This window comes from Protopterus annectens, chromosome 8.part0 (genome assembly GCF_019279795.1).
Source record: "Protopterus annectens isolate FY-2018-M chromosome 8.part0, PAN1.0, whole genome shotgun sequence".
Taxonomy (NCBI): Eukaryota; Metazoa; Chordata; order Ceratodontiformes; family Protopteridae; genus Protopterus; species Protopterus annectens.
This window is the reverse complement of record NC_056741.1, coordinates 6,014,230-6,042,078: the sequence shown is the minus strand read 5'-3', so window position 1 is coordinate 6,042,078 and position 27,849 is coordinate 6,014,230.

Here is a 27,849-nt window from a genome sequence, read left to right as displayed (position 1 = left end):
GCCACCTCCAGCCCTGACTCCTGCTGTTTTGTCAATGCCACCTTCTCCAAACCATATACCTCTAGTACACCTTCACTTTCACTCTTACTGGTACCTGTCTGTCACAAATCACTCCTGACTCTCTCCTCCACCCACTACACCCTGCCTGTACTCTTGTCTTCACCTCTCTTCCACACTCACCATTACTCTGAAGTGTTGATCCCAAGTATTTAAACTCATCCAACTTCGCCAGCTTTACTCCCTGCATCCTCACCATTCCTCTAGCCTCCCTCTCATTCACACACATATATTCTTATTCCTGCTGACCTTCATTCCTCTCCTGTCTAGAGCATATCTCCACCTTTCCAGGATGTCCTCAACCTGTTCCCTATTCTCACTACAGATCACAGTGTTATCCGCCAACATCATAGTCCACGGGGACTCCTGTCTGATCTCATCTGTTAACCTGTCCAATACCACTGCAAATAAAAAAGGGCTCAGAGCTGATCCTTGATGTAATCCCACCACTACCTTAAATGCATCCATCACTCCTACCGCAGACCTCACCACTGTCACACTACCCTTGTACACATCCTGTACCACTGTTATATACTTCTCTGCCACTTCCGACTTCCTCATACAATAACACAACTCCTCTCTAGGCACCCTGTCATATGCTTCCTCTAAGTCCACAAAGACAATGCAACTCCTTCTGACCTTCTCTATACTTCTCCATCAACACTCTCAGAGCAAATATCGCATCTGTTCAGCTAAGTTCATATAAAATGATGTATGTTTTAATATGAAATTTTAATGTACATAAGAAAGAAGCTTACATCAGTATAGCTGAAGTCAAACCAACATGCAAATATACAAACAGCAATCTGTGACAAACAACATGAATGAAGAAAAAGCATACATGACTTATCGCACAGTGTAGGACTTGACTGATAAACTGCAAAAGAACAAGACCATGAAAGATATGGGGATTGTTTTTTTCAAATGCCAGCACAAACATTCTGTCCTAACCTAGAGCTGAATGTTGGCATAAGTAGATGTGTGAATGAAACTGCTGGGACCTTGGCCCACTAATAATACCATGAGCAGCACAGGAAAATAATTGTCTTGGGTGGCGAAAGCCAGGGCACCATTTTGGCTAGGCTTATATAGGCCCTAGGGCCAATAGCCTAGTACCTACCTATGAACCTATGGAACCTATGAATGCAGTGTGAAATAAAAAGGCTACATTTAAGCAATGGTCATACACCTGCAGCATGATAAAAGGTTACATCAGCTAATTCAATATCTAACTTTATGTATAGGAGGGGTGAACTGCAGCATGGATATCTGCAGTATGGGCAAAAACATTACATCAGTGTGACCCACTGATATCATCTATGTTTACCCTGTGTTTCTTTTTTTCACATGATAAGTTTAATTTGGGAGCCTTGGTTCTGTGAAAGAATATGAAAATAATGAGTAGCCTTGTTTTTCAGTAGAAAAAGTCATCCCTGGGATTCAATAAACTCTGTGTAGACTTTGTGTGAAGTGTGCACAGAGTTTATGTGTTTACATGGTGAGCAGCAGTGCTTAATGCATATTCATGCCCCTCACCACATTCAAACATAAACAAGTAGGGTTTTATGGCTGGCAACAGTATTCGTGGCCAGAATACCATGTAAAGCAAAATGGATAGAGAACTTATTAACATCAGAACAAACTGGGTTAGCATGATTGAGCAGAATGCCACGATGATCACCAGGGTTTATCATATATTAATGTATATGTTCCAAGTGGTTTACCATCAAAATGATTATTGCACATTGTTGACACCACTTAAGCGAAGTTCGAACTCCAACTACTGAAAAAGTTGAACACTGATTTTCCAGACTGCAAGATCTTGCCCCCTTTCTGACCAATGTTAGCACTTGTTTTTAGGTGTGGAGTGGTTAGAAATGTCAATGTTCATTTTTCTGGCATTCTGAAATATCAGCAGTATGAATTTTACATAAATTAGTCAACAATGTGCATATTCAACTATGTGCAATCATCATTTTAATGGTAAACCATTCCAAGCACAGTACAGAACATTGTATACAGTACATAGTATTGTGGAATCCCATTCCAGGCAGTCTGTAGAAGTTGAGTAAATGATGTGTAAGGGTACATAGATTGCCATTTATAATAAACAGTCACGGGAAGTGTGTTTATTGAATAGGAGCACACAGATGAAGTTTAGGGATGAACATTGGGAAGGAAGACAGGTGAAACATTGTAATGTACTGCAGATGTGGGCATGTAAAAGGAAGACAGTTGCAGCAGGGACACTAATCACATCTCCACATGGCACAGTATAGACTGCACAGTGATAAATATATATATATATATATATATATATATATATATATATATATATATATATATATGATGTGACCATCACAAAAGGCGACATAGTGGTGAAAATGTCTGTGCTAGATAAGCATCCAGACATGAGCAATGGAGAAAACATCTATCAGGGATGTTATATAAAACTGGGGTTGGGTGCATGTTGTGAAGCTATGCAGACTGATATGCCTGAGTGTGCCTGTATTGTCAGCAGAGGCTTCCAACAAGTGGGACACAGTTACAGGCTCATGGCCAACAGTGAAACCAGCATGCACAATCATGGACAATATTAGAATAACACCACCAGTAATACCCATGTCTCTGACACAACATATGTGATCCTGAGTGAGCATAGATGGTTCTACACCAACATACTTGTACAACCATTATGACAGGTCAGCAATCTTTGAGTGTAATCAAGCAAAAGAATAAAATGTCAATGGCTTAATCTTGAATGGAAGAGTGAAACAAAAAAGCAGTTAACAAGGACATCACTGAAAATAAATTAATTGAATGACCATAGTTGAGGAAATAACACAATGCATATGGTAAGTGAAGGGAAACCTTTTAAATTTGCCCACTTCTTTACTGTAGTGTGACCTTGGAGTTGGTATATATAGTTATGGCGGGGTGCAACCCCCACCATGGTTGGTTTTGTTTGTGATGCTGGCCGACTATGGCTTTTTGATGCATTTATTTTGATGATGTCCTTGTTCACTGCTTTTTTGTTTCACTCTTTTCGGTTTGAGATTTATCCATTCACATTTATTGTTTTCAGTAGCCAAACATAGACTCAAAATATTGTCAATCCATGGGACTGGAGCAGTAACTCTAGTATACACAATTCTGCTTTTCTGGCTAGACACACACACACACACACACACACACACACGCACATACACTTCAACACAGTGAGAACAGAACACCTACCTATCTAAGTACACAGACTACAGAACTCAGTACTTTACACAAGCGCCATGGCACAAGTCTGATTTTTGCAAGGCTGCAGAACAACTTATAGTGGATGATATCAGCAGGCCATGTTGGAGAGAAGATGTTGGAAGGCCTGCATAGCTTCATAGCTGCATAGGTTCATAAGAGCTTACTAGGCTAATGGCCTTAGGGTATTTATAAGTCTAGCTATGTAAAAAACAAGTACCCTTATTGAGCATAGTTAGATGGTAATTGTTAGCAGACCAATTTTGTGATCAGCACTGAATGATCCTGTCCATGAGGGACATAGGTGCCACCTCAGTGGTGAATTTACAATCACCCATACAGTTGTGAAGGTTGTACTTGGATAGGGTCATTGAGGATCACTACTTCACATGCAGTGGAAGCCTATTACAGAGGAGTGATAGTCACTGGGAGATATATCTGTGTCTCCAGCATGTTCTGTTTATGTCACAGGCTAGGTTGAGATCCTGGAGCAAGTTATTCTTGTCCTATTTGATTTACAGATGTCCAGCGTTTCCAGTTGGGCAGTGTCTGAGACTGCTGTGTAGACCAGGCATAGGTCACCTCTCAGCAGCCTGTATGATACTGAGTACAGTGAAATGTCTTTCAGTCTTTCCATGAATGTCATGTTTTGGAAACCCTGGATTCTCCTGTTCACAAGCCTATGTGTTTTCTCCAGTTGCAGCAGTTGTCTGGTTAGGTGCAGACAGAAGGGAGCACTGTAGTCAATTAGTGGTCTGAGAATGGTTGAGTACACTGGCACTATGACTTGTCTGGTCTTGTATTTGATGCCCATAGTTATGATGTGTGTAATGAAGAATGTGTGTCTCACCACTATGGACACATAGTGATTGAAGTGTAGTTGCTATCAACATGTGTTCCCAAGTCTCACAACAGATTGCTGTTTGAGCTTACAGGTGCTATGTATACCATAATTAGAAGGGGTACTTCATTGCCAAAGGGGACAATGAGGCACATTTTGCTTTAAGGTTCTGTCTGTGGGTTTCGCACAAATCATTTGTCTATGTCAGCCCTTTCTGTTATATGTTAACATTGTTGGGGGACTCAATATGAGTGTGTCCAGTTGACGGTCATCTGCAAACTTGCTAATCCGCAGGCCATCTACCTTTGTCTGGATTTCAGAGAAATAGTTTCCAAACAGTTGAGAACCCAGCACAAATCATTGTGGTATTCCTCTGGTAAGTGGTCAGGTGGTGGAGGTGCACTGCCCAACTTTGACAGTGTGTGTTCTGTTGGTAAGCCAGTTGGTTATCCATCTAGTAATGTATGTGTTAAGCTCCATATGGGAGAGTTTCTCTATGATACCTGAATGGAGGATAGTGTCAAAGGGCTTGGATAAATCAACATAGGTGGTATGTCCCATTATCCCTCATACAGGTGTCTGGGGTCATTATCAAAAAAGCCCACTATGTTTAATAAGCAAGAGCTACCCTTGACAGAAACAAAATTGGTCAGGTCAAGTGTGTGGAAAGTCACCTATGTCCCTGTGGATAAGGTCCATGATAATTCCTTCCATAGCCTTACAGGTAAGGTTGTTTAGGCTTATGGGGCAACAGTTCTAGTTCTGCATGTTACTACATTGATGTGCATTGCATATCACCCAACATATTAATTTATGTAGTGTAGTTGATATATGTGTAAAAAAGGTACTGAGACACCAGGGTTGCAGTGCTTGGGGGGAAGGCAACATATGGCTGTATTGTAAATATGTGACATATTGTTAGATAGGGCCTTCAATTTGTTATGTTTCCACATGTAATGTTTTGTCATAAACAGGAAGTGGACAGTAAATAACACTAATACATAATAATATTTAACATTCCATAGTGCAGCGAACAGCTAGTTTGCACATTGGTTAAAAAGTGTTTGCATATGCAGGATACACATTTCCATTAATTTTCTCTCTTTGCGCATTGTTAAGCTGGGCACAAATATAAGCCACACTGCTAAACTCTGAGAGTTAGTACTGAGTCTTATGAAACACACCTGCTGCTTAACTGACTTTGTGGCAACAGGTGTAAATGCACTCACACATTTCATTTTGAGCCCAGATGATACACGAGTCTACATGTATTTAATACTTTTAAATAAACAAACCATATACCGCAATGAGATCAATTCTTTATAGTGCATGTGCTTCTATGTGCTGGAATAGCACAGTGGGTTTAAGCTGAGATAACTGCAGCATTGTACCACTGCTCACTGCTGTTTAGCATTGCTGCACAGTAACAAACTCTGCCCAAACATAGAGGCCAAAAAGGGAAATGATCCATTGCTTTTTCTGCTACTTATGTGTGCTGTACATGATTCTATTTTTTGACCAGATTAAAGGTGTTAAAATGAAGTAGATAGGAAAGTGGTGAAATAGTGAGCAAGCACAGGGAAGAACAAAGTGAAAGTAATACAAGAATGTGCAGGAGAGACGTGGGAAATAATCATAGTTATCCATTTCTTCAACAGTAAATACTGATCATATGTGTAGAATATTAACTGAATTAGGACTGTTACCTCCAGAGAGAAGGGTGACAACGTCATAATCATGTTGTATAGCCAATTGGACTGAATCAAGTGTGTCAAGTAGACATGTATGTGAAATGGAGAGCTATGTATCAGGCATTTTTATGGGACAGATGCCCATTTTTTTTAATTCAGGAAGAGAGGATTGCTGGGTAAGGGATGTAGGCATGCCTGGGTCAGGTAAGTTGGGTAGGTGAGGAAGCAAGTGTAAACAAGCAAGACAAAACAAGAGACAAGGATGGTGAGGGACACAAAAGGTTGGGAGACACCATGACTGTAGTGAAGGAGGGGGCAACACAGGATCATGCTTATCAAGCCTGGAGACAGTGAAAATTGATTCCTCACCCACTGAACTGTCGTCAATGTCCCTTGACTATGCTGCTGGTTGGAGTGCTTGACATTTTCTCCTCCTCCTATGGACCAAGAGGGAGAGCAGCTTCTCTATGCAATGTAGGCATATACCGATGGTGCTGTGCATGACCCTATGCACCAACCCTGGCATCTCCTAGCAGGTGATGAAATCACCACCTCCCACACTGCTCACAGAGGGTACCACTGCACCAGCTTCCACGGCAGTACTACCTGAGGGCACAGGTAGTGCAGAGACAGCAGAGTCAGTACTGCCAGGTTGGCTCCCAGATGTGCTGGGCATCGGTGCTGGAGCTGGTGGAGCAGGTCTATATTAGAAGACCGAAGATGCATTCTTTTGAATGCTTCTTGGTCGAAATTAAAAGGCTGAAAATGCAAAATATCGAAGCGGCTGTTAAGCGGATTCTTTCCCTGGGAAAGAATTTGTTTGGCCGCTTCGGTATTTTGCCGTTTTTGGCACTGTAGTGCAGTTTCAGAGTTGGTATATTTAAGTAGGGGGGGTGTGGGGGGTGCAGCCTTCCACTTAATGTAATGTTTGAAATTGATTTTTATATATTCTTTTTTACATAGGGTCGATCAACAACCGTTCGCTTTTTTAAGTGTTCGGTGATTTAATATAGACCCGGTGGAGCAGGGTAGGTTGATCCAATGAGGCTGGCCTACCTCTCTGTGCTGTGTAGCATTTAGTAATGTGGTACACATGGATGACATGGAGACATTTTGATGACACATAATAGAAAATTAAAAAATGAGATAAGGGTTGGGATGAGAGGAAAAAAAAGATTAAATTAGTACCATCATCTGTGACATACAATGCATTAACACAATTATACAATGCTTTTAGCTGAAATATTATATTTAAGTATACATCCTAACAGTTACACACAATAATACAGATTGCTAAAAGTAATCCTTGAAATGTGCATACATTGCACATATGCATGCTTCACGTATACAAATTATAGTTCACAGCAGGGCATTTGTGCCACTGGTATAGAGTTTTTAATGTAATGTAAATATTATTGAAGAAATAATAGTGTTGTATAGTTATGAATCATGATATTTAAACCCACAACCTCTGACTACAGTCTAATCTTTTACTTCCACAATTGGTTTGTGCTGCAGACTAATACATGCATACTTGCTTTTCCACTTGGGATATGCATGGTTAATTTTATACAACTGCATAAAAGCCCCCCAAAGCTATCTTCAACTTTTTAAGCTACAGTCACACTTCTTTTCTGCTGCATACATAACCCTTTCCTCTCTCAGTTCTGCAGCATGAGCCTGCCTATTAAACTCATGCTCAGTGGCAGCTGTTGAAAGAACAGAAAAGAACAAAAGAGCATTATGCATACCGGTCTTGCCTATATTTAGCTTTTTAAGTCTTACAAGTACTATCTTATTGTCATACTTATACAGCTGTGTGATGTCTGCAGTCTCAAACTCCTGCAACCAACAGTTGAGAGCATCCCTTTTATGCCTGTGTAGCTCATTAAAATGATGCCCACACTGCTCAACAGTGTGTGGGATACCAGTAGCACTAGATATAGCATGGTCCAAACTATTCTATGCCTCAGACTTGTTCCAGGAGTCTGAAGAGAGCCCATGCAGAAGCCTTTGGCTGTGGTGCTTTACCAGGAGTTCAGTAAATATCCTGCACTCCTGGAACCTCACCTCTGTGGCCTAAACTGGGCACCTTCCCCTCTAACACTAGACATGTCTACCAGCCAAACTAGACCAATGGAAACTGATGAATTCTCACCAATTCCAGTTATCGAGTTTGCTGGTAGTGCACAAACCCAAAGAAGGATGCCAGCCGCATTTGCATTGTGTTAAGTGGAGTACAGCAGTGCCAAGCAGGGAGGAATTAAATAATTGAAGGTGGAAGGTTAATCTGACACTTGACCTTAGTTTGAGGGGCGTCTACTGATGCAGGCTGGAAATATATATTGGAACTTGGAAAGTAACTGTTAGGTGAGTTAATTTGCAGACATGCACTGTGGGCATAAATTTAATGACCTGACACATTTATTTTTGCCTTTATACACTGAGAAAATTTGACTGTAACACTGTGGGATTCAAATCTAGGCATAAGGGACAAACCATTTTCTTCCACAGGGTTGAGTTTCCATCTTTGTCACAGAAGAAGTGCTACTCAAACATAGTCAGGAATCATACATAAATACAGGTGTATGAGCTGTTACACATGTATGTGTGTGACCTGGCAAGATTATTGGATATAGATCCAGTTGTGTATGTGTTTTATGTAATTGTGAAGGCCATGCAAATCCAGATAACAGAATTATACTTTCAGAAATACAGTAGACAGTATACCCTCAGTCATACATCTGAAGACGCAATAATGGTGTCTCATCCCTCATACAGATAACTCTTCTATGCTCCACTATCAAAAGTGTCATAAGTGATAGTGAATATAATGGGAAGTGGAAGAAAAGTAAAAGTGTATGGAATATTCTGTATTAGAACCCAGGACCATGTGTATGGAAGTTCTAAACTTACACCTGTTGCCAGAAGAATGCTCAAATTACACTTCCTCTAATTTTCATTTCATTGCTATAAACTGCACTGTCACAACAGTAAAAATATGTTCTACACCCTGTACTAGAACACAGAGCCATCTGAACTCCAGCTCTACATTTACACCTGCTACCACAGGACTAGGTACATGGCATTTCCTAATTTCATAATCATTCTTAAGGTCTCGGTGTTAACCCCTAAATGATACCTCTTAGTGTGTTTTTGTGGTGCCCAACAGAATTAATTGCATGCATCCAGTTTCATTTATTGGCTGAGTCCTGTCTGCAGGTGTTCTGTCTGGTTCCTGGGTAGGGTCACTAGTTCTGTTTGGACACTGCTGCGCTTCATGCAAAAGAGATAAGCACAGACAAACCTGACATTCATTTCCTCTGTTTCCCATTTTTGCACTAAGCTGTGCATTATACAAACACTGTCCCCCCAAATAAAGTAGTTGAAATGAGGAAAAGCAATCTATGACATCCAAACTACAAAATGTTACTACATATAAAGTATTTCTACATAGGTCTGGATTTGAACTCTCACTCCAATGAATCTTCAGAACACAGTAAGAGTGCTTTATCCCTCTTTGCCACACAAACACCTTTGCAGCAAGGAACTGATGCCATTCTGCATATAACCAACTGCAGCGTCACCTACAGTAAGATGAAACCATATAACAGTTATTTGTACATGTATTAATGATGGATGTAATGCACTGAGTCATCACACAACCAGTTATGAGCATTGCTTGCAAACATGCAGCTCTGTCTTACCTTTCTGTGTTTGTTGCCTGTTCTTCTCTTATCTTACCAGTAATCTAAGACATGCAGTCTATAAGCCATTCTATATTATTGTCCTTTAAATGTTTGAAGATATTAAATTAAAATAATACAATATGCAGTTGCCAACAAATGAAGGTAGGTTAGATGGTAATGTGTAGAACCTGTGAATTGTGTGCTGCACACTTATATTTCCAACCTTGACAGAATTATATCTAGCACTTTGTAAGTCTAACCTGACACACCAACTGGATGTAGGTCAGCCTGTAGTGCTGCTGTGTTTTCCTTCTCCCTACCAGTAATCATTCACAGTTGCAATCCATTAAAAACAAACACTGAGGGAGTGCCTGCACTATATTTACATTTGCTACATTGAGCCATGTATTTGGAATTCAGTAATTCTAATTAGTTCACACCTCATTTTCATCTTCACTGTGCTAATAGCCCTTTCTCCACCACATTGCCAATTCACTGGATCAGATGAATGACACATTGGAACGGGCTATGTCTGTCATGGAACATCTACTGGGAGAGAGACAGCATTCTCGTAGGTGTAGGTTAGCCACATTATCCATTGTTAGCCAATGTGGCCATGCTCAATCATGTATCATCATAGTGGCAATACTTCCACTGCTCCATCAGAGGTTGAGCTGTCCAGACCTCGATGTGATAGGCCATGGGGTCATGGTCATGGATGTCCTTGTGAGGAGGGCTCATCCAGAATACATCAGTCATATTCACGTCCCACCAGTTGGCCACCATGCTGAACTTTGCCTTTTCTTCAGTGTAGTGTGATCTTGGAGTTGGTATATTTAAGTAGGGGGGTGTAGGGGACAGGGGGGGCAAAGCCTCCCCCTTTGGTGGGTTTAGTTTTGGTCCATTGAGGTTTTTTTCATAGCAGCCAATAGCTCCTTTCACAGGGAAAGAATTTTGGCAGTCTGTTCTTTTGGTTTAATGATATTTCGGAGAAGTGGAGTTGGGTAAATAGAATTCAATAAATTGTAATTTCAATGGGTCAAAGTAGACCCATATATATATATATATATATATATATATATATATATATATATATATATATAGAACAAGTGGCATTTGTTAAAACAACATTATGTTGATGTGCCTCACTTTAAAATGCAAATGTTGACACCCAATCTGAGACCACACAATCCCCATGAAAGAGGCGTATTTCCCTTCAATGGGGATTATCCTTTATCGCACAATTGTCGACCATCTGACTGTCAAACAAAGTTGGTTGACAATGTAGAGATCAATATTAACAGTGCAAAATGACTCTGCCCCCTGAACCACCTTAGAAATGAGTGCTAACCCTAACCCTAACCCTAACCATAATGCTGCCCCTTCCCACAGCCCTAACTCTACACCTTAGCATCACTAAAAGTTTATTGTAACACTGCCACTACACAAGACAGGCACACACACACACACACAATCATTCACATGCACACACACAAACAACACTACATCTACCCCCTAACCTAACCCTAAAATACACAAACTCACACACAACACCTGTCGTTCAATCATCCCCAACCCTAATCCTAACAAACATGCCCACATTGAAGCATGTGTTTCTGGACCTTTATAATGAAAGCTGCTAATATTATGGGCATAACAAACATAATTTAGATTTTTATTGCCAAAGTGATAGTTGTCATACACTATAAATGATGGTGCATTCCTGATGGACAAACAAAGCTGATAACATTTTTCATTATCTGCTTTGCTCATAAAGTAAACAAGGACATTGATCTTTAGGGCTATCAGAATAGCTATACATAAATCGTCAATTATCTTAGGAAAACTCAATTGTTTTTGTAATTATTAAGCTTGGCTAATATTTTGGAATGAATTAGGCTAGACTTCAAAAGTTCTATTAGATTACCGGAATGAATATCATGTTTTCATTCATTTTATTATGCAGATACATTTCCTTATTCTTTCTCAGTGTCTTTATATATTATAATCTCAATATAACGAGATCTCTGCCTGTGAACAGCGGGAACAATGGCTAAAAATTTGTAAAGAACGTCATCTTGTAGTCCCAGGTTCGATTCTGTCAATTGCAGTCAGTGTATATTTGTTACAGTGTGGCTCTGAATCATTTTCAACAGTTGTCCCAGACTGACTCTGAATAGTGACAAATGTATCGAGCTGGTTTATTTCATTAAGAAACAAATAAAATAAAATGGTTGCCATAAAAATAAGTTTATCAGTGGGACATAATTCCATTTTAGTGTCAGTACATTTGGCTGACTTTCTTAAGATCTTATCAGTATTTAATACATAAGAGATTCTATGGAGTAAATACAATGGGTCATCATTCAATACATATAGGTTTCTATAGATTAATTACAACAGGTTATCATTTAAAACATAAGGGTTCTATAGAACCAGTACAATGGTCATCATTTAGTACATAAGGGTTTCTACAGAGTCATCATTTAATACATAAGGGTTTCTAAAGATTAGTCATCATTTAATACATAAAGGTTTTCTATAAAGTAAGTACAATGGGTCAATTAAGTATTCACAGCACAAACACAGCCAGATGGAATCAGCTGCCCTGAGTGCTGGGTTCATTTTGCAAACCTCTGTGGATTGTAGACTAATACTGATATGTGGCTGTAATGCAGGTAACCATTCACGATAGTAAGTCCCATCATATGGAGACTGAATGGCAGAAAGACTGGACTTGAGATGCCATTTCTTGGAATATTCCCTTTTCTCAGAGGGACAATGATCTTGCACTTGGTATATTTAAGTCCAGGGAGTGTGTGGTGGGCTTGAGACCTTGATGGAGTATGCAGGAAGGGCTTGTCCTTCCTTCAAAAAGAAATTTTATGGAGAAGAGTGATTTTCTAGGTTAGCTCTTCTGTGTTTTCATTTTTTTTTTGGCTTGTTGGCACTTGTCACTTTGAGTGCTGACATTTCAAAAAGGAGCCTGTAACTTACCTAAACTCATGGAAAAGAAACCTTTAGCAATACAGTAGCTCATTAAAATGGTGTGCAGTTCTATATGTTCATTACATAATCTAAACAGGCCGTCTCATCATTCAGCATTCAACATTTTCAGACTCTTGGGAAAGTTAATGCTTATTCCAGTCATTGCTTGTTTGCAGTCATTTTCAGAGGAACTGATGTGTTCATACAGGCCTGTTTTACTTATTAGTGCCCGACTAGAATCCTACTGGTAACATATCTTTACACTCTTTTCAGACAACTTTGTTTCACTTATGAGTGGATAACCGGACTCCTATAGTTTCATAGTTTCATAGTATAGTACTAGGCTATCTGCCCTGGGGCATTTGTAAGCCTAGCCATAGTGATGTGGCTTTTGCCACCCCATGAAATGGTACAAAAATGTACAGAATAAATCTAGAATACTGTGCTTCTGTCTAGTAGTGACACATGAAGGTCCCCTTATATAATAGAATTAGTTTACTGTGCCCCTGTCTAGCAGTGACACAGATGTGACCCCTGGGGTAAACTTACGATCTCCCATCCACTCATCAAGATTTCTCTTGAAGAGAGTCAGTGAGGGGCTCTGCCTAATACGAACTGGGATCCTGTTCCAAAGCATGGGAAGCCTCTGGGTTATGAATCTATCCCTCCAGCATGTCCTATTCATACTTGCGCCGAGGTTTAAGTCTTTAGCTCTCATGGTCCTGATGGATTTGGATTTTTTGAGGTGGAGCATGTCCATCAGATCCTGATTGGACATGGCCTTGTATGTCAGGCAGAGATCACCTCTGAGCAGGCGGTATGCTACTGAATAGAGCTGAAGTTTCTTTAGTCTGGCAGAATAAGACATATGTTGGAGACCCTTGATCCTTTTGGTGAGGTACCTCTGTGGTCTCTCCAGCTGTTGCAAATGCCGGGTGAGGTACATACCAAATGGGGCATTGTACTCAATCATGGGTCTGATGAGGGAGGAATATAGGGGTACAATGACATCCCTAGATCTGGATGTGAATCCCTTCATGATGAGGTGTGCAAGGTAGAATGTTTTTCTAACCACTTTGGCAACGTGGGTGTCAAATGAGAGGTCACTGTCCACTTGGATCCCTTGGTCTCTGATGACTTTTTCCGTACTCAGTGAGTTGCTGTCTATGTGATAATTTGTGGGTACTTTGTTTTTTCCAAAAGGGGTGACTATACATTTTTTGGCATTTAGTTTAAGGCCGTGACTATGGCACCAGTTGTCCGTTTCAGTGAGGCCTTTTTGTAGGATGTGTGTGTCTGCTGGTGTATCGACTATGGCACCTAGTTTGCAGTCATCTGCGAACTTTGTCAGCCACAGCCCTCCCATGTTTGCTTTAACATCTGAGAAATAAATGCCGAACAAGAGAGGTCCCAGGACAGATCCCTGTGGGACACCACTTGTGACTGGCTTTGAGTCTGGCATTGCTCCAATGATTTTAACTTTATGGGTTCTGTTTTTTAGCCAGTTTGCAACCCATCTAGTGACATAAGGGTTTACTTTTAAGCTGTTTAGCTTATCTATGATGCCCGAGTGTGGTATTGTGTCGAAGGCCTTAGCCAAGTCCAGGAATGCTGTATGGACTGCTTTGCCCTCATCAATGGCTCTAGTGACTGTTTCAAAAAAGTCAACCAGATTTAAAAGGCAGGATCTGCCCTTTATAAAGCCGAACTGGGTGGGGTCAAGTGTCTGTAGGTCCCCTATGTCTCTGTTTATGAGTTCCATAATGATTCTTTCCATAGGTTTGCAGACCAGGCTGGTTAAGCTTATGTGGCTGTAGTTTCCAGGGTCTGTAGAGGCACCCCCCTTGTGGAGTAGGACCACTGTTGCTGTACGCCAGTATTCCGGTACATATCCCGAAGTAAGGCTATGGTTAAATAGCATTTTTATGTGTGGGTTTAGCTCCTCTTGGAGTTCACGTAACACGCACCCCGGGATACCGTCAGGTCCCATTGATGCTGTGTTTTTTGCTTTGTTTAGGGTGGTTCTCACTTTGACATCTGAGATGACAGGGAGATTAGATTCAGCTGGGATAAGTATTTCTTCTTTTGGGGGTGAAGGATGGGAGAAATTTGCACTGAACCTGTCAGCCAGAATGTTAGCAATATCTATGGGTTCAGTGTATTTTTTGTTGTTGTGAACCATCTCTGAGCATATCTGAAGGTTTCCGCCCAGGTTTCTAACATAGCTGAAGAAGGCTTTGTGGTTATCTTTAGTGTCCTTAGCGATTTTTCTCTCAGAGTTTGCCTTGGATGTTTTTATGAGAGAACGTAGTTTTCTGCTAATGTTGATCAGAGATGTCTTCCCTTCATGGGATTTTGCTCTGACGTGCAGTAGCTTCTTCTTTTGTTATACAATTTGTTTATGGCTGAGGTCCACCAGACAGGACACTTACATTTGGTGGAGAGGGACTTGGATTTGTTTGGGATTGCATGATCCATGCATTCTTGGAGATGTCCATAGAAAGCATTTGTGAAGGATTCGGCATTGTGGGATGTGGTATCCACTGGCACAGTGGGCTTAAAGGATACCATCTCAGTCTTAAGAAGAGTGAAGTCGAAGTTTTTCACTGTGGCCTTTTGTGGTGGGGGAGGAGGTGGGATATGTATATCCAGGGTGATTAGTTTGTGGTCAGATCTCACTAGTGAGGGGTATACTTCCGGTGTGAAGCATTTTGTCCCCATGTTTGTGATGATCAGGTCTAGTATATTATCTCCCCTAGTGGGAGAGGTGACTAGTTGTTCCAGTGCATTTGAATTTATGAATTCCAGGAACCTTTGGGCTAGGGTATTAGGGCTAGAATAATGTACCCAGTCTATGTTTGGGTAGTTGAAGTCTCCCAGTATGATGGTATTTTGTGATACATTCATATCCTCCAATGTCTTCAGGAAGGCTGAGTGGGGTTCTTGAGATTGGGAGGGTGGTCTGTAACATGCTACCAGGTGTATAGCAGTTTTGTCTATGGTTAGTTGCACCTGTATGGTCCCTGATGCTTCATGTGTTGCTACTAAACTGGAGGTGTGGGTGTCCTTTATGAATATGGACACTCCCCCTCCCTTTGTGGTTCGGCCCGGGTTTTGGGGCCGAAAAGCATGATACGAGGTATAGCCTGGTAGCGCCTGGGTGCTCTCAGGAGCGTTGAACCAGGTTTCAGTTACTGCACAGACGTCGATGTTCTCCATGCTGAGGAGTGCATCAAGTGCCTGCATCTTGAGATTTAGACTTCTGGCGTTGAGCAGCATTACCCTTAGATTTTTTCCATTTTTGTTTTCTAAGGAGGTGAGTTTGTCTTTTGAGCCTTGCCTAAAAAAGGCACTATGGGGGTGGCAAGAGCCTTAGCCAATATCCAGAAGCCCAGTGGTGACAGGTGTAAGCCATCCCTTGCGAAGCAGCGTGGCTTGTCCAACATATCATCCCAGGCAGACAGACATTGGATCCCCTTAGAATGACACCAGTACTTGAGCCAATTGTTAAAGCTGATCATCTTGTCTTTGTATTGTGGTATCATTCTTGGTGAGGGCAAGATGCTGCTCAGGGTCAGGGTCATACCAGCCTGGGCTACATAATCGGAGAGCTCCTCTATGTCTCTTTTCATGTAGTCCAGGGAGGTACGTCTCAGGTCATTCACATTAGCATGGACAATTACGGAGTCATATTTGTACTTTCTTTGGAGTGACCTGTTTAGCTTATCTATGATGCCTGAGTGAGAGCCTTAGCCAATATCCTGTGTTATGTGGTGGATCCTAGCTCCCGATAGACAGCTCACAGTCACCTTCTCCTTGTTCAGCCTGGTCAGTGGGACATCAGTGTGTCTGACTATGGAGTCACCTATTACTAGTGTATCAGGCAAGGTGTTTGGCCTTAAGGGCAGTGATTGGTTGACACACTGATTTATCGAAGTATGTGTTGCATGTGTTTTGTTTTGAGGTGGTGGATTTTTGGATGTCTGCTTTGGGAGCCTCTGTTGTTTTGGTAAGTTTTTTATTAGAGCCTCCGAGTATGTCTTTGTGTTTTTATGTGTTTGGTTTGTAGTTGTGGTAGGTCTATGTTTGACTGGGATTGTTGTGTGTGTGGTTGCCATCTCCTCCTGTCTGGTCATGCCAGCCCTGAGTTGAGAGAGTTCAGCTTCCAGTTTGGCTATATAGTTGCATCTCTCACATGTATTTGTGTTTGTTGGGAGGAGGAGAGGGTTGTCTGTGTACATGAGACAATTGTAGCATTGTCTCAAGATGCCCATATTGACCAGCTGAACTGGAGACGACGCCAGTAATCTACCACTCAACATGCTAGAACAGTATAAGGGAGTAGTATACCTTTAAGGGAAGTGGATATTCACAGGGGTGGTAAGTAGATGTAGTGCTTTACTTAGTACGAGAGTGCTTACTTAGTAGAGAAGTATTGAGAACAAGTGCTAGGCTTATAATACAGTGAGTAGTCTGGTTATACTAAGAGCAGAGCTTCCTTAAGGGAAAATTTGAAGAGCAGACTTGGCGGAGCCAGAAAAAGTTTAACCTTGTTTTAACCGGCACTGCGCTATTTGCACGACCGCGCAAAGCCGTGCAAATGCGGATTTTAAACAGTGAACTACAAAAGAGCTAGAAATGGTCCAAAACAACCAATTACTACAACTTGTTGTGCTGAGGTCACTTCCCCCAAGGACAGGTAGGCTGCTCAAGGCTCCCCACTCCCACTGGTGAGCAAAGAAACTTCCTTCTATCCAAGTAAGGTAATGGACAACACAGGAACTACACTACAGCCCAGAATACAGCAATGCCTGTAAACTGTTCTAAACTAGTCGAGGAATGCGGGAAAACAAGGATTATTTTTTTGTTTTTTTGATAGATACGTTTATAGAGAAGATACTTTTGCATTGCTGTGATAAAGATTTCTTTCTGATCTCACTAAGTAGTTAAAATCTTGTTAGAAGCATATATTTACATTAGCACTTCTTGCAGTGTTATGTGATGCTCACTGATACCTGCTGTCTGGCTGAAGGCGCCATTTTCTTGTCTGAAGCCTTTGCTTAGATATTTTTGTAAAGAAGTTTTATTTTTTGTGGTTCTGTATCTACACCTAATGTACCCATTCAGTATCTTGCTATTAGCCTATAGTCAGGGATCTGGGAACATATGCAGACAGTAATCTTACCTTTGATCAACATGTGACCAGGAAAGTCCGACTGGGACAGAGCCCAGCAGAGGCACTCAGAGAAACACTCCAGGCGCATGTCATTGAAATGTGGGAGGAAACTGGAACACCCACAGGAAACCCATGCAAATGCAGGGAAGACATACAGAGTCCACACAGAAGCCACCCCACCTGAGAATCAAGCTGGAGAACCACTTGCTGTGAGGTGACAATGCTAATCACTGCACCACTGCATCACCCCACAATCTTATAAATAAGGCCATGGGAATCAGGTCCAAAGAAGTCATAGTGCCACTTTATGCATTCCCATACTTCTCAACTGTACAGATTTTCCCAGAATGTCCAGATTTTTGCCTCATATTTTTAGTCTATTTCTCATAAAAGTTGTGCTTTGCCTGGCAAATCACTGTGGATTAAAGTCACTAAATAATGACATACATTTGAGTTTTAGACTTAATATCTTCCAGGAAATGCATGCTAATACAAATCATGTTAATCTAGCAACTTTCTAAATTTATATATCATTACAGCTGAGCACGCCTCCAGGCATTTCTGCAGTTACCTCCTACTGTGCCTCTAGGTATCAAATATTAGTTGTTCATATTTGTATTAATATTTCCAAAGCCATGCTACATACAAGGTAGCAGAATATTTTATCCTGAAACATACATGATGGCATACACAATTATATTGATATTTAACCTCTGTCAATGAGTATTTGTTAGAATTGTAAGGTGATACATTCATTTTTTTAAAGGCTGAACCCACACCCACTGGGAGTTAAAGGTGTACACTCAAAAGAGCTGTACTGGACGGAATGCGTTATAAGAGCAATATTTAAAATCTGTCTCTATTTTTATGCCTTTGTCTCCCCATTATTTTAGGCTTTGTCTATTTTCTTGCATTAAGAGGTTGAGAGGCATGTTCATCCCTTATTAGACCCATCATTGAGTATAATACCCCCATGGCATTGACCTGGCCAGCCATATGTAACAGTTAGAATGCCCACAAAGGTTCCTTTCCAGGATAATCCAGGATATAAACACATTGTCCTATACAGACTGCCTTAAAGTCCAGTCTTTATACTTGGTCCCTTGCAGGTTACTGAGAGCCAGTTTATGCCTGGCACACAAGACATCTTCGGACCCAGCTCTGATGGACATTTTGCCCATCCACAGAACAAACTGCATCAGAAGCACTAAATCCAAGGATTTAAATTTTGCTTGTAACATAAATAAGACATGTTGGCGAGACATATATGTGCTCAGAGGATCATTATGCTCTGGAACAGGCTCCCCATTCATGTAGAGCAGAGTATATCCTAACCTTATTTAAACGTACCCTTGACCAATGAATGGGAAATCAGAAATTCACCCTGGGTCTGGCCCCCATGTCTCTGAAAGACACAAGCAGACAGCAATGCCCAGACTAACATACCCCCCCATATAACCTCTAGAAACTTCCTAGCTGACATATCCCTCCCAATAAATGGCCATGATAGATAGGGACACAGTTGGTTTGGAGTGCATGGCTAGGCTTAAAAATGCCCAAGTGGTCATTAGCATAGTATGTAACTATGAACCTATGAACCCTATGTCCAAGTGGTCATTAGCATAGTATGTAACTATGAACCTATGAACCCTATGTCCAAGTGGTCATTAGCATAGTATGTAACTATGAACCTATGAACCCTATGTCCAAGTGGTCATTAGCATAGTATGTAACTATGAACCTATGAACCCTATGTTTTCTGTTTCCAAAGTTGTATGAAAGGAAATGCACTACATATTAAAAACACACATTTTAATTTATTGATGATGATGATGCTGCTGCAGACAAAATAGTACACAGCATGTAGCTACCCATGATTATGAACCGCCAAGTTAGAACAGAAACTTTGAAGATGGATTGTAAAAAAATGGTTGACTTTCTATCAACTTGGCAGCCAAAAATCTTTAAAATTGGAGAAGGTCTGTCACATGAAATAGAAAAAAATTGCTAATGAAACCTCCTCATTCCACCAAGGTCAATATTTATTAAACTTACTGCATGTTGATGATAAACTACTGCTTCTTCTAATCCTCCGGGAAAATTAATCCATTATGGTATCATTTTGTACAATGACTATTCAGTCAAAACAATGTCAGAAAGAAAAGCATGCTGACCTTTATCTGCGTTCTAAAGAAATGTAATATTAAAACACGTTTTGCATTTTTCCAATTTTTAAATGAAACTAAGATACACTGGATGAATCAATTTCATATGTCTAGAACAGTAAAATTGTAAACAATTGCAAAGTAATAAAATGGTATTACACAATTTTAAAACAGTATGCAACCAAAGAAAACTGGATAATTGAGGTGACGCCAAAAAGGAAAGCAAAGGACAAATACAAGTATGAAGAACATTACTGTGAAAACTTCTTTCAAACAATTCATTAATTTCATATCTGAAATAGTCATTCAATTAGTTTCTTTCACTTGGAATAAAATGGTACTACAATGAATGTTATAAAAATATATAGTTTTAAAATTCCTTTGATACCTCTGTAACATAGGGCCAGACCTTGAAAACTTTGCCATATCTTAGTAAGTGAATTTTCAAGACAAGTGGTCATGCTCACGTTGTGTGCTATTCAGGAATCCCAACCACATATCATAGCTGGGCCACAAAATGTGGCCAGGCAAGCAGTATGCCAATAATTGCATAATGATGGGCTGTGTGTGATAATGAGGCAAATCCAGATTGCAGAATGATTAAAAAATGTTTAAATGCCACACAGCAGAGCTGTGTGCATAAGCCAGTGTTTAGATTAGACTGCGGAATTATGTTATGGTTTGCTATAGCCATTGCAAGTATCTGTTGAAGGATTCCGTGAAAGCTGATGTGCCCATATGTGTAAAGTATCACCCTTGGACAAAAAAAAAAAAATATATATATATATATATATATATATATATATATATATATATATATATATATATATATATGTATATATAGCTATATATACACATATACACACACATATACATTATATAAAATATATAGGTAAAATTATATATCCAGAAAAAAGGAGCAAAATCTGGTTTGCTGTTGTTCTATTGGTACATAATCTAATAAAGGAAGATTTTCTTCCAGTTTTTTCATGGAACTGTTTTTTTTTTTTTTTTTGTGAATCTATTCTATTTATAAGGAAACACCACTATTTTGCAGTAGTTTTTCATATATCTGTGTCTGACTTCATTTTATTTATTTATATATATATATATATATATATATATATATATATATATATATATATATATATATATATATAAAGTTTCAGCTTGTTTCTCTTGTTTAAATGCATGTCAACTATTTTTTATGGTTGATTGAAAATTGCATAGTTCTTCAGATTCATAGGTTCATAGGTTGATACTAGGCTATCTGCCCTAGGGCATTTATAAGCCTAGCCAGAGTATGTTTGGCTTTCGCCACCCTTTTAGATTAGTTGATTGTGCCTCTGTATAGTAGGTCACAGAAGACAGCCCTTTTAAGGTTAGTTTACTGTACCTCTGTCTAGTAGGGACACAGAAGAGATCCCAGGGGTAAACCTACGATCTCCCATCCACTCGTCAAGATTTCTCTTGAAGAGGGTCATTGAGGGGCTCTGCCTAACATGGATTGGGATTTTGTTCCAGAGTGAGGGGAGCCTCTGGGATATGAATCTGTCCCTTCAGCATGTCTTATTTATTTCTGTGCTGAGGTTTAAGTCCCTGGAGCGTGTAGCTATAAGGGATTTGGATTTCCTGAGGTGGAGCATGTCCATTAATTCTGGGTTGGACATGGCTTTATACGTCAGGCACAGATCGCCTCTGAATAGGCAGTAAGCAACTGAGTAGAGCTGGAGTTTCTTTAGCCTAACAGCGTAGGGCATCTGTTTTAGTCCCTTGATCCTCTTGGAGAGGTACTTTTGTGGTCTTTCCAGTTGCTGCAGGTGTCGGGTAAGTTACATCCCGAATGGGGCATTGTATGATGAGGATCAAAAAGCACAGCTGCAAATGGTTTGCTCTCTCAAATGATATAATAAAGACATTTGGTCTTTATAAATGTGGAAAATCAACATTTATAACAGAGAAGCTGCAACAACAGGAACATATCAATCTGGGGTAGGAATATTACATAAAGAAAGTTGAGCAGGAGGGAGTTATTTGAGAATAAATGAAGGGTCAGCAGTAAAACGTAAAGAAATGAGAATGAAGCTTAGTACAGAATACTTCAGGGGATTAAATTAATCTTGAAAAGTGCTGTGACATCTAGCAATAAAGTCCAAACTATAAACCAATTTGCTATTCATGTCCTAACTTATACAGCTTTGGTGCGATTGATTGACTCCAAAAAACACTGAAACAATTGGACAAGCAAAGAAGAAAATGCTTTATGCCTATCAAACGATGTATAAAAACCACTGCATACCAAGATTATACATCCGTTGCTCTGAAGGAGGTATGGGCCTCCTCAGAATTTACTACTTGTAAGGTCTGCAGTTGTGGGACTGCAATACATATTTGCTGACCTCATCAGATCCTAACAGAGTGAAAGTTCTAAACCATGAAAGAAAGGCTAAGATGACATTCATATTTACTTTACTAGAAGGATTTTGGAGAGGAGTGGGAAAGAATGTCAAGCTAGACATAGAAATTAATTAGACAGTAACTGAACATGCCAAAAAAACAAAATAAGGAAAAGGGCTTGAATAAAATAAAATTGGAAAGTCCACAAACATAGTGGTGAATATACAGAACTTCTAGATCAACCTCATATTGACCAATATTTGACACAAGGATGGTTAAAGAGAGGTGAACTGAAACCAAAAGATGAAAGGCTAATAATGATGGCCCAAGACAGTGGGGTACATACACGATGGTTTAAAAAGTCCGTTGAAAAAGCTGGAAAAATAATGTATGTGGGTTCTGTAAAAGAGAACTGGAAACAATTGCATATTTGGTGCTAAGAGTGATACACTCATGGCTGATGGTCTGTGTACTGAAATGCACAATAACGTGGGAAGGCTGTTGGACCGGGGGTTGTGTAAAAGCTACAATACAGATGTAGCTAAGAAGCATTGGACACTTGAACCATAAAGCATTATTGATAGTGAAGTACATGGGATCACGCAATGCCAACAGTTCGAAAGACAAATGCCTGAATACTACATATAGTAGAGTCCAACGAAAAAGAAAGAGTAAAGTAGCATTCATCACTGAAATGACTACACCCAGCAATTATAGTGTGGGTGCGTTTGGTAAAATGGTTAAGGTCTTCACCTCATGGACATAAGTTACAGGGTTTGATTGACTTCAGGTTGTTGGCTAGGCTTAAAAATGGCCCTTCAGGGCACTTAGCCTAGTATTCATCTATGGACCTATGCACCTATGCACATAGGGAGTCACACAAAGCCATAACATACCCAGCTAGTTCAAAAAGTAGTGAGAGGAGATGCAGGACTACTAAAACAGAACTTATAATCACACATAACTAACAGTACATATAACCTCATAAAAACTGCAGAAGAAGGCAATTCTGGGTATATTGCAGGTGTTGTTAACATCAAAGACTGAAGCAATACCAGTTTCATAAACTCCAACTGTACACTGACTTAGGAATGGAGTCCATTCCTGTTGTGGTATTAAAACCTGAAAATACTTGGAGAAATTAAAAAAAATAAGTATAACTTATTTTAGCTTCCCAAATGACCTGTTACTGCATGATATCCAGAAAAGTTATATCACACCTTTTTTTAATGTCTCTAGTCCCTGAAGAGATCAAAAGAAAAAGACATAGGTTCAAAGGTGTGTACTAGGCCAACAACCACTATGATCGTTTTAAACCTAGCCATGTATCCCTAATCTCTGACAAGTTTTGTTACCCTTGATAAATGTATACAGGGGCTTGGGAGATGAAACATTTATAAGCAGGGGCCTGGGAGATGACACATAGGTGCCAATCCAGGGATGAATTACCTGTTCCCCATCCAACTGTCCAAGTTACACTTGAATTGGGTTAAGGAGGAACTCTTCTTCACATGTATGGGAAGCCTACTCCAGAGACGGGGTAGTGTCTGGGATACATAACTGTCTCTCCAGCAAGTACTATTTATACCACAGGTAAAGTTTAAATCTTTAGAATGGGTAATTCTGGTACTGTTTGTTTTGTGGATATGCAAGAGGTCTATCAGAGTGGGGTTTGACAATGCCCTGCATGCCAGGCATATATCTCTCCTTAACAGCCTGTAGGGGACAGAATACAGGGATAGGGCCTTGAGGCGGTATGCATAGGACATATTACTTATGCCCTGTATTCTTTTAGTGAGGAACCTCTGTAGATGTTCAAATTTTTTTGTTGTGCCTGGTTAGGTACATAGCAAAGCAGGCATTTCACTCAATGATAAATGAATGCTGAATATAGTGGAACAAGGACCTCCTTGCACCTACATGCCATATTGTTGTTTATATGTTACACCGCATAGAATGGTTTCCTTGCTATTGTAGGCATGTATGGCCAAAGGCTACATTGCTGTCTGTGCATGTCCCCAAGTTCCTGACTACTGGGTTGACTCTTAGAGGTGTGTTGTCTCTATGATAGTTACCATTATGCAACTCTTGGCATTTAGTTTTAGCCCGTGGTTTTGAAACAAGTTATTTGTCTGTGTCAGTCCTTCCTGGAGAACATTAGTGTCAGAAGGGGATTCTGTGACTGCTCCTAATTTGCAATCTTCTGCATATCTGGTTAGCAAGAGGTCCTCAACATGAGCCTAGAGAAGTAAATGCCAAAAAGGAGCAGTCCCAGGACTGATTCCTGAGAGCCTCTACTTGTGATTGTACTGACTCTTTACTGAGGTGGACTTCTCAGTTCTAACTTTCGGGTTCCTGTCTGCAAGCGAGCTGGCTATCCACTGGATTACATAAGGGTTTATACATAACCTCTTGAGTTTATCAACAATGCAGAGTGGATTATTGTGTCAAATGCCTTGGCCTGGTCAAAGGAGGCAGTGTGAACCTTTTTGTCCCTATCTATACTTGGTGACCTTGACCTGTTCTTCACAAAACCAAATTACCTTGTGTTCAGTGTCTGCAGGTTTCTTACATCATTATTGATAATTTCCATGATATTTTTTCCATGGCTTTGCATATGAAGCTAATAACACTTATGGGTATGTAGTTTCCCAGGGCTGTAGATGGTCCAGCTTTGTTAGGAGGATGACTGTTGCTGTTCTCCATTTGTGAGGCACAAAGCCTGTTTGGAGGCTGTGGTTATATAATGATTCTGGATGATCTCATAGCTCATGTTTCATGCTATTTAGAAGGCATCCTGGGGTATTCTCTGGGCCCATTGATGCACTGTTCTTGGTCTTAGAGATAGCATTAAGGACCTGTTTACTAGTGATAGTAGGAGGAATTATATTTGATGGAATTTCCTGAGGGGGTCTGATGGGAGAGAGGGGTAAAGTTAGAGCTAAATTTGTCTGCCAGTAGGTTTGCTATTTCTTCTGGCTCAGTATAGGTGGCTTGATTAACAATGAGCTCTGCACACAATTGTGTATTGCCTTTGAGGTTGTGGACATAGCTAAATAATGCTTTATAGTTGTCCTTGGCCTTGGAAGCCAAATTTACTTGAAACTTGGCTTTCATAGATTTTATTTGACCTCAAACTTATTTGTTTAGTTTGATGATAGTGCTTTTATCCTGTTGCATGCTACAGCTCAGAATTTTTGACATGATTTTCCTCCTTCTGTTAATTCATCCTATTGACATTGTGATTCCACCAGGGTGGCTTGTTTTTTGAGTTAGTTCTGTACTTATTCCTGATGGATACAGCTGGCCTCTATGCAGCTATTAACATGCTTGTATAGGGTTTCTGTCAACAGTTCTGCATAGGCAGCAGTGTTCTTAGGGTTTAAGGGGGATTGAAATTTTGCCTTTTTATCACTTATTAGTAGGAAATTATGGGTGTATATCATATGCTTGAAACACCAAAACATTGAACAACGCAACATCAAACTCATAACCGCGAAAGCTGAAAACAGTGAAGCTGCGGAACATCAAATTCTTTCCCAGAGAAAGAATTTGGTGGGCCATTTCCGCTGCTTCACTATTTCCTCCACTGTGGTGCGATCCCAGAGTTGGTATATTTAAGTAGGGGGGTTATGGGGGGCATAGCCCCCCACATTGGGGGGGGGGGTGAAGCTCCCCACAATAGACATTTGTAGTGTTTGTGTGTTTCATGTTTTTTGCTGGATCGCTGTTCTCAGCTTTTGGCATTTTCAGTTTTCACATTTATGAGTTTGATGTTATGTTGTTCAATGTTTTGGTGTTTTGAGCATGTGATATAAACCCGGAAATTATCCTTAGAGTAGTTTCCGAACAATCCATGGACAGCTGGTGTTCTGGGTTTTATTTTGATTACAAAAGAGAAGATTTTGTGGTCTGACTAGGGATTGCACAGAGCTCTCCCATATTAGTGAGGACCAGATCTAGTATGTTTGTGCCCATGGTTGGTATACTGACAATCTGGTCCAGGGAGTTTGTGTTTACAAAATCCAGGAATCACTGTGTGCATATGTTTGGTGTCATATATGATTCCCAGTTAATAGTGGGGTAATTAAATTTTCCCATGAATATGTTAGTGGGTTGGATGGTCAGTGTTTCCAATAAGTTTAAATACAAGGTATGGGCTTCCTGGGTCACAGAGGGGGACCTATAGCTGGCAAGGAAGTGGTGTTGGATTTTGCCTATGGTGATTTGAATGTGGGGAAGCTCAAGTGCATTGTCCTATTCAACCAGCCTTGAGGTCTTTTTATTTTTGATGTAAATCGAGACACCTCCACCTTTAATCCTTGTCTGTGTAGTAGTTGGCTAAATGTGTGGATGCCATTATAATGTTGATCTACCAGTGTGCTTGCCACTGCTTTAAACCATGTCTCAGTGGCTGCACAGATGTCACCATTCTCTAGAATGAGAAAAGCTTATAAGGAGTGGAGTTTCTTGTTTAGACAGATGCACAGGATCAAACTGGAATGGCTAACAGAGTCTTGGGTTAGTTTGTGTGATGTCATAAAAATGCCTGGCTTTAAATAGTAACAGCCATAGGCAATAAATAATGATGTATAAGTTTCCTACAACAGTGGCATGTCTGTTAGCACTGGCATAGCTCAAGGCTATTGTATGACCGTGCAATGTTAGCAGTGTGTTTCTGCATTCCACTTCCTGTATAGGTGGTCAAGCAACTCTTCATGTTAAGGCTCTTTGTTCTGACATTGTGATGATGCCTGTGGGTTTAATCCCTTCCCTGCATGTATATTTTCATGTCTAGTGGTATTTCTGCACCAGTACTTATTACGCACATGGAAGTTCATAGTTATTTGCTACGTGTTTCCCAATATACAACAGAAGCTGCTGTAATTTGCCTGCCATTCACCATTGAAATAAGTCTGAGTAGCTTTGTAGATGTACAGTAATTGTCCGACATTAAAATGTGCCTCTGACCACAGGGACATATTGATTTGGCTAAACAACTCCTGCGTTTAATCTTCTATGTCAGACTGCATGCGAGGATGGCTTTTGGTTTAGGGCACCGCGTGTGTGTGTGTGTGTGTGTGTGTGTGTGTGTGTGTGTGTGTGTGTGTATGTATACATCCATACCTTCAAAAACTTTTAATGGAAAACCTACAAAACTCTTGGATCTGTTCATGCCATAAGCCCAACTTAACATCTTACATCAACTAACCACACTTTATCGAATTACGTCTTGTTCCTACTTTTCTAATTACCTCTCTTTCTTAGATCCACCGTTTATCAAATTACATAGCTCTAATGATTTCTGCTTTGAATTTAACCAAACTTCCAAGATTTATTCTGTGTATTTAAAATTCTTCTGTGATTGCTATTCCTCTTTGTTTTTGTAACTGTTATGTAATATTATTTATAACTGTTTCTTTATGAGACTTTTCACCCTGGGCCTCCACTGAAAGTGGGCTATAGCTCAGTTGGACATAGCAGGTTAGCAAATGTCAAAATAAAGAAGGTGTATACATATATATATATATATATATGTGTGTGTGTGTGTGTGTGTGTGTGTGTGTATATGAAGGCCTCAGAAATACATAATTATTTA